Source organism: Silene latifolia, chromosome 9, assembly GCF_048544455.1.
Source record: "Silene latifolia isolate original U9 population chromosome 9, ASM4854445v1, whole genome shotgun sequence".
NCBI classification, from domain to species: domain Eukaryota; kingdom Viridiplantae; phylum Streptophyta; class Magnoliopsida; order Caryophyllales; family Caryophyllaceae; genus Silene; species Silene latifolia.
The window spans coordinates 109,490,099-109,499,184 of record NC_133534.1 but is presented as its reverse complement, the minus strand read 5'-3'; the positions used below and the strand labels follow the sequence as shown (position 1 = coordinate 109,499,184).

Sequence of the window (9,086 nt, the reverse complement as noted above, 5' to 3'; positions counted from 1 at the left end):
TTACATGTGGAAAGCATACAAGAAATAAAAGAAATACAATAAAGAAAAATAAAATAATAGAAAATTACATTAATTACAACGGATAGGCGATTTATGTCGAAAATACCTTTAAAACGGATGATTTGAGAAAAAGGAATAAAATAATAAAAAGAAATAAATTAACGAACAGGAATTAGCGATATTACGAATATTAGTCAGTTAATACGTAAGCTAATTAAACTAGGTCAAGGCAGAAAGGAGTTCAGGGACAGAATTCATCCTGGAACAGGCGCAGCAGAGCTGCGCCCTCTGGAAGAGGCGCAGCAGTTGCTGCGTCTGTTCCAAGGGTGAGTTCTGGCTGTGAAGCCGGAACTGCAAATCGTTAATGTTAATTGTTAATTTTAATGGATCGATTGATGATATTACTCGGATGAAAGTGATCAATGGATTATTTACATATGAATGGGTCATAAAAACAATAAACATGAATGAGACGGAATTAAACGGATTAATACATGAAGGGACGATGTTAATGAATGAGTCAATAAACAACTAAACAAACTAATTAATTGATTAGTCTAAACATGATGAATATGATGAATTAACAATGAATATGGATGCAAAATATATCAAAGGTAAATTCCAGAAACTCAACATGACGAAATTGAATCTCTAAAACTCGAATTGAATATTAATGACGAAAACCCGCAAATATTGATTACTTGAGATTTAAGTCGGATTTATGACAATTAAAACATGTGAATTAATGATGATGAATATACATATGAATTATTGATGACTATCATGCGAACGAATTATTAAAGACAAACAGAAAACAAACAAACAAACACGAATTACAGAGGACGGAGGAAGAAGAAAAGAAGCAGGAACTGCGGCAGCCTCACGAAGAGGCGCAGCAGGAACTGCGCTCCTTCGAAGAGGCGCAGCGATTCTTTGCGTCTTTTCTCGACGTCCGTCTCACTGGAAATCCGCGAAACAGTTTTTAACAAAGGGTTTTAGAAATCGGTTTTAAGAGATGTTTTCGACATAAACCTTACAACGATGATTCAATAAATAAAATACAATAAATAAAGGAGGAATTATACACCCTCAGACTTACATGTTGACGGAACGAGATGAACTAAGTATCGACTAGTGAATGCTCGACGCGAATGCAATGAGAGTGCCCTCGTAAGAGGAAAAACGATTGATTAATTTAAATTGATTGAGTGTAGTTGGTCAAATTGGTCGGTCATGCAACGGAGAGGCTGGTACCCGGAAGGATCCGAGCTTACGTGGTCGGAAGTCCAAGCACGTAGGCGCCAATTAGTAAGAACGAAGTCTAGAATGCAAAGGGAGAAGAGAAGGGCGGACACTCGCGTGAGAAATATGAGGAACGAAAGCTCCTATTTATACTAATCACGTGAAGGAATAGGGTTTCGGAGACTCTTTGGAAGTGAATCTCGGAAAGATATAAAAAAGATACGTAAATCATGCAAAGAAGGGCCTGGGAAGAGGCGCAGCAGCCACTGCGTCCCTTGGAAGAGGCGCAGCACCTGCTGCGTCTATTCCCAGGAGGTTTCCTCCTGCTGAAGAAAGATTTCCGCGTTTGAGTTATGGTAGGACGGAAATAATTCGATTATCTTTTGAATATTACGGGACATTATTTGCCAAAAGATAAAATTTATGAAATATGGAATAGAAATATCCGGAACATTCCAACATTCGACTCGGGATTTAACAAATATCGAAAAAATGGAGACGGTTTTTGACCGGACTCAATGTACTCTAATTATCGCCAAAACGACCGTATCCGGACGTAGATGACAACTAAGAGGTTGACATTAATATTTGAGCAAACACTTGATGATAATCTTACGAACTGTCACAAATCGTTCCGCGAATCAAACATGCGGCCCAATCATCACCGGGTGGTTTGCGGGAGGTGCAGAAACGAGGTGTCTACACTAGTACATTTTAAGACTCCCATATTAAGCTTAGCACAAATAGAGTAAGGTATTACACTCACACTAGCACCTAAATCACATAAAGCTTTATCAATTTGATAGGTGCCAATTGTGCATGGAATGGAAAAACTTCCGGGATCTTTTAACTTAGGAGGGGACTTGTTTTGCAAAAGAGCACTTACCTCGGCGGTGAAGGCTATTGTTTCAACTTCGTCAAAAGTCCAATTCTTAGTTAAAATGTCTTTCATGAACTTAGTATAAGACGTAATTTGAGTGATTAATTCGGTAAAAGGAACGGTTACCTGGAGATTCTTCACAACTTCCATGAACTTTCCAAATTGAGAATTCTTTTGATGCTTTGCTAATCTATGAGGGAATGGCACTTTGACTTTTTCCGACACCTTTGTTTCAACATCCTTCTTTGGATGAGCATCCTCCATATCTTTGACTTCTTCAACCACAAGTGGATCATCCACCTTCTTTGGAATATCTTCACCTACCTTACCATTAGGAGAAATCTCCAACTCAACAAGTACTTCCTCATCTTCCTTGGGCATGGGTGGTCCATCATATTTCGTACCACTTCTTAAGGATATGGCATTAAGGGTAGCATGTGGTTGCTCAACTTGAGGTGGTAATTGACCCGTTTTCCTTGAAGAGCTAGATGAGGCTAGTTGAGCCATTTGTTGCCCCAACATCTTGATTGCGGCATTGTGAGATTGATCACTCTTTTGAAGTTGAGCCAACATTTCCGATTGGGTCTTAGCCATTTGTATTACCCATGCCTCAAGTTTACCTCCTCCTTGGTTGTTTTGTTGGGCATTTGGACCTTGATTTTGTTTGTAGTTTTGTTGAGGTGGCCTTTGTTGGTTTTGATAACCCGGTGGGAGATTATACTTTTTGTTGTTGAGGGACATAGGCATTTTGTTGTGGTGGGGTTTGAGGGTTAAGCACATTGTTGCTTGTATAAGACAAGTTCGGATGAAATTTTAAATTCGGGTTATAAGTATTGGAAAATGTACCTGGTGGATATGAACTTTGTCTAAAAGATTGAAAAGCATTTACCTCCTCAATAGTAGCTTGGCAATGAGCGGTGTAATGAACCGCACCTCTGTAACCGTCACAAACAATGATTTGACTAGTAGCGGACACGGCATTGAGTTTTTGAAGAGAATCTTTAGCATCCCTATCCGCCAATTGTAGTTGGAGTAAGGCAATTTGAGCTAGCAAGACGGGATTAATGGAAGATTCTAATTTACCTTTGATGGGAACACTTCGGGAATTGACATATTGGGCATCATGAATTGCCATAGATTCAATTGTGGCATGAGCAATATCGGAGTCAATTTGATCAAACCGCCCATTGTTGGTGGAATCTAGAATCCTTCGGGACTCGGCACAACATCCATTATAGAATGTTATAGCAAGGAACCAAGCATCAACCCATGATGTGGGCATTGCCTTTGCAACTCCTTGTACCTCTCCCAAGCCTCATATAAGCTCTCAAGAACTTGTTAACGAAATCCATTGATTTGGCTCCTTAAGGTTTGAGTTTTCTCCGGTGGAAAAAACTTTTGATAGAAAGCAAGAGCCAATGTCTCCCAATTTGTGATTCCCATGGCGGTGCGATAAAGGCTATTAATCCATGGCTTTGCCTTGTCCTTCAAAGAAAAAGGGAAAAGTATTTCCCTTATTTGGGCTTGAGTAACGCCCGTTTGTCGGATCATGGAGCAATAATCGCAAAAGTTTTGCACATGCAAATTGGGATCCTCCAAAGGACTTCCCCCAAATTGCTTCCTCTCCAAAAGGCTAATGAAAGCTGGTTTGATCTCGAATTCCGGCGCGGTAATTTGAGTAGTTATGATACCGACCGGAAGCATGGCCGTGGTGGACTTTGAGTGATTGGAAAGTTTCACCATTCTTTTAGTTGGAGATGGTGGTGGTGGTGGAGATGATGAACTAGAAACCTCCTCCTCTTCAAGAGCTTTTAGATCGTCTAAGTAAGACTTTCTAGCACTTTCTACTTGCACGGGAGAAGCGGCTTCTTTCACTTCTTTCCAAAAACGTCGTCTTCGCCGAAAGGTTTTCTCGGGCTCGGAATCCGGTGAAAGCAAATATCCACTACGAGAAGACCTAGGCATAAGACAACAATCTCTAGAAAATGATAAGTAACGATCTCAAGGAACAAGTGTTTCTTAAGACAAAAGAAAGCAAGATAAAAATCGACAAATCAAAATGCAATAAAACCGTTTCCCTGGCAACAGCGCCAAAATTTGATATGCTATCGCAAACCTATGCAAAGATAATTACCCTAAACACAAATTAATGTAGTAATATGGGTCGAACACAAGGAGACGGGAATTGCGCTATGAAATGCTATGGAAAGATTTTTATCAAGGTCGATTACGTTTGGTTTTATTTGTTGGTTGGTTTGATGATTAGCAAATATAAAGTGATGTAAACTATATGATTAAAGGAGTCTAGGGGGGTCGGATCACACATGCAAATGTAAAAATAAATTCATGCTAAACTCGGTAATAATAACATTATCAATTGTTTAGGCTTAAAGACACCCACCTCACGATATTAGTGTCAACCATAGACCGGGTCCTAGAGAAACTCGCGTTTATGACTAGGTCGTCCTACTACACATGCTTAGTCTAATCCGATTTCGTGCCTCTCGACTTATAGAACGAATTAACAAACTTAATCTACGATTACGGCCAATAACCAAAGATTAAACTTGATGGTACAAACATGTGATAGAAACAATTAGACAATATTATATCTACCTAATTTATCATTTTACATATATTAGATTTTGCATGGCTTCCCTAGTCCCTAGAGTAAGGAAATTTAGCTACTCATATTAAATTGCAAACTACAAACTATGTTGTAAGAAATGCTAGACATACTTATAGAAATGATATAAACTAAGTGATGAATCATAAAATGTAATAATAAACTATGTGATATAAAGTAAATACTAATGATAAAAGATGTGACAACTAAATGGAAATGTAAACTAAATAAACAAGAATTAGAATTACCGAAATGGAAATGGAACTTGCAAAGAATAATTGAGAACCAAGTGCTTGAATTAGAACCAAATGTTTGACAACCAAATGCTTAACAATATTAAAACTAAAGATGAAAACTAAGAGAGAATTTTGTGCTTAAGGCTATTAGAGTGTATAAGAGACGTAAAATAAGATGTAAAGAAGATATCCCTAATGACGGATTAAGGACCCTATTTATAAGAAAATAGGGGCATAATGTAAGAGTCCAAAAGAGGGTCAACCCCGATCGGGGTTGCCAGCCCCGATCGGGGGCGTGGGTTTCCGGGTTTATCTTCTTAACTCCTTGATTAAATGCTTGAGAAATCCCTATGCAACTCCTTAATGCCTCTTTAATCTCCGGTTAAATGTGATAATTAGCACCTTAAGATCTTCCAAAGAGCATCCTAAGTTGAGCATCCTAAGTAGCATTTGTGGACTTTTGCATTTTGGGCTTGACTTTCACTTGGCTTTGTTTTGCATTTCTTTATTTTAATCCATAACTTTTACCATGCAAATCCATGCAACATCTCTTGGTTGGTCCATCATGCTCTTCTATTTAGCCTTGCTTCTAGTGTTTGCAAAATATGTAGAATTATGCTCCTAAAAGCTCAAATACCTACAAAATATGACAAACCATGCAAATACAACTAGAATGCAATATTAGCTCAATAACACTAAGATTAGTGCAAATTAGCATGTAAAATAGAGTTAAAATATGGGATTAGAGTGTATAGAAAATGGACTTATCAATCCATTTTTAATAATTGCCCATTTTATAGTTTTACTTTATTGCCCATTGTTATGTTCATATTAATTCAGATTACCCAGATTGTTTAGCACATTTTCATACGCATTGTTGTACTATTTTAAAAGTTTATTATGTTAATTAGCCATTGTTATGTTTATAGCCATTATTCCAATTTTCATTAATTTTCAATTTTATTCTATTAATTTTAGTTTAATTGCAATTTTATACATTATGAACATCGATTTTTCTCAGTTTAGGTTTATTATTATTGGTTTAGTTGATGATGTCAGAACCATTCACTGGTCTTTGTTACTTTATAACTGTAACCCGTGAAGTTACACTTTTCTTTAAAATTACACTTTTAAGTGTTAAAGTTACACTTTTGTTGCCTAAAATTACACTTTTGTTTGTTAAAGTTACACTTTCTTTTTGTTACAGTTACACTTGTTATTACATGTTGAAGTTACACTTTTATTCTAAAATTAGACTTTTATCTGTTAAAGTTACACTTTATTTGTGTTACAGTTACACTTTTTATAACATGTTGAAGTTACACTTTTGTTGGCTAAAATTACACTTTTGTCTGTTAAAGATATTCTTTATTTTGTTACAGTTACACTTTTTATAACATGTTGAAGTTACACTTTTGTTGGCTAAACTTACACTTTTGTCTGTTAAAGTTACACTTTATTTGTGTTGTAGTAATCAGTTAACTGTAACTTTATGATTATGCTCGTCTGAAAATATTATTTTCTGTGTTATGTAACTTCTATCTCTCACCTGTGTAAATTAATTTTTGTTTTCTTCACCGGATGTCAGATCATGAGGAGGCGAAAGAAGTCAAAAAAGCTACTCTTAGGGTGTTTGTCAAGTGCCGCCCGAAGCAGCTTGCTGAGCTGGTTGAAAAGCTTAATGATGCTTAGCGAGCAGCGGTACGGAGGATTGGTTTTGGGGCGATTTTGGAGCTCAAGCTCAAATCATATCCGCTGGCTTATGTTCGAGAATTTATCGATGCATTTAGTGATGAGTCGTACGTGTTTTGGGCCTCTAAACGGAAAGCGTTTATGGTCATGAAGCATGATGTATATGACTGTTTCGTGTTACTGCTTGGCCCTAAAACCATTGAACTAGTACCTATGGGCCGCCAAAAGGATTCTCAAGCTCCGGAGAACAAGCGTTTGAAAGATAAATGGCGGAAAGCGTACAATGTTAAAGGGGGTAACGACTCGGTAAATTTAGGATTGTGTTTAAAGATATCTTACAAAAAAAATACAAAGATGGAGTTCCTCAATTTTGCAAGCTGTTTATTCTGCTCACCATGTCATCATTACTCACTCCAACTTCATACAGTGGGATTGACTTCAAGCTTTTGAAAGCCGTAGAAGATGTGAAAGGCTATCTCGCAGTATGACAGGTGTAGTTATGTTCTGGAAAACATCGTTAAGGCCACGACATATGTTAGTGAAAAAAAAAGTTCTTGCTTGGCTGTATCCCTTTCTTAATGATTACGTATTTTCAATGTTTTGATTTCCGTGGTAAGAGCTGCCCCCACGACCTCCCTCTCATTAAGCACTGGGACCGGAAAAAGCTTTCTGGAAAGTTACATGGTGAGCTAGACAATAATCCTTTGGGTCGCCAAACTTGGTCCGCGGTGAAGTATCCTATATGCCTGCAAAAGGAAGTGTTAACCATTGGTGGTGTGCCCACTGATAACAAAGTTTTGACCATCGGCGATGTGGTCACTAATGCGGCAAAACAGCTGGCTTCTACTTCCCAGAAGAAGAAGTTCCTCGAGATTGAACTCCCAATGGGTGTTGAAGATGATGAGGAGTTGAAAGCTCGAGCTGTTGATGTAAGTGTTCTTTGGTCATTTGTCAATTAAAATTACACTTATTATTTAAAGTTACTCTTTCTTTCATTAAAATTACAGTTATCATGGTTTAAATTACACTTTTCTTCACTAAAATTGCAATTGTTTTAGTTAGAGTTACACTTTTTAGGACTGTTGTAATTACACTTTTCTGCACTAGAAGTGCACTTTTTTTTGTTAAAGTTACAGTATTTCTCTGTTACAGTTTTAATTTAACTGTACCTTTTCATTTGAATCAAGCCTCTTGGAGTTAATCTTCTGGTCTCTTTTTGAATGTAGGATGTCCATGAGCTTTATTTGAAGATGCAGAGGAATGCTATCATCTTCTATTCATGGTATGCAGATGCAGCCATGACGCTCAAAGGGTTAACATCTGGTGTTAGTTCTTCAAGTGACCTCGTCGCTACACAATGCACCCAAACATTCTTTCAAAGTCAAAAGATGAAGGAATATGCTGTGGAAATGCAAGAGATAGTTGAACGAATAAATGATTCTGTGAAATCAGCACCTGTGCTGCAAGAAGGTGGGTCATGAACTGTCAGTACAAGGGAGCAGGAGGAGGAGGAGGAGGAGGAGGAGGAGGAGGGTGAGGAGGAGGGTGAGGATGAGGAGGGGGAGGATGAGGAGGAGGGGGGGAGTGGAGGAGGAGGGAAAGGAGCAGGAGGATGAGGTTCGTGGAGATGTTGGCAGATATTTTGAAGGTGGGGTAGTCGCTTCACTTAGATGTGATGAATTGGTCAATGCTAAAGCGCGCGAAGTGTCTACAAAACAGATTATGGAGGCTGTGCAATTTTACAAAACGGTTGAATTTAAGGAAGTCGTTGACATAGTGGAAGAGAGTAATGTGCACTCGTTGGACTTTTATAACACTCAGGAAATTCATGTTATTTACAAAAGGCGGAAAGTAGTTGAAAAGTCGGTGGACGTTGGAGAACCAGTTTCACAGTCACCACAATTATTTGACCGTGAAACTCTTGAAGAATATTATATAAAAGAAGAAGTTGATGAAGCCGAGAAAACGTTCGCTGTGATTACTGCGGCTCAAAAGGAACAAGAGCAACCTGTAATTATGATGGGGCCTGTTGTGGGGGAGTTTGAAAAGGCGGAGAAGGAAATTGAGGAGGCTAAGTCCACGGAATTTGAGCCCCCTGTAACTCGGTTCTTATTTACGACTGTTGAGATTAATGAAGCAGAGTGTGGATCTGAACAGTCCATAGCAGAAGATCAAGGAACTGAAGAGGTACATGTACCAACCCTTTGCAACCGTCCGGTGAGTTGTCGGGAAAGGTTGACGAGGTAACGGAAGTTACGACTGCTGTGCTAGAAAAGGATGTTGACCAGATTGGGGAGCATAACGCTGATATGGACCTAGAATGAACAAGTACCATCTATTCTAGTGCGCAATTAAATGAGGCTTATCAAGGGGCCCCAACATCAATAATTACGATGGGGCCTGTGGTGGG

General features: G+C 38.4%; 1 non-coding gene across 1 annotated transcript; it reads left to right on the top strand.

Moving 5' to 3' along the window:
• The first annotated feature begins 3,386 nt into the window (after positions 1–3,386).
• LOC141602954 (small nucleolar RNA R71) lies at positions 3,387–3,494 on the top strand. Its single transcript, XR_012524856.1, has one exon. It is a non-coding gene; the product is annotated as a small nucleolar RNA R71 (small nucleolar RNA).
• Positions 3,495–9,086: the final 5,592 nt, after the last annotated feature.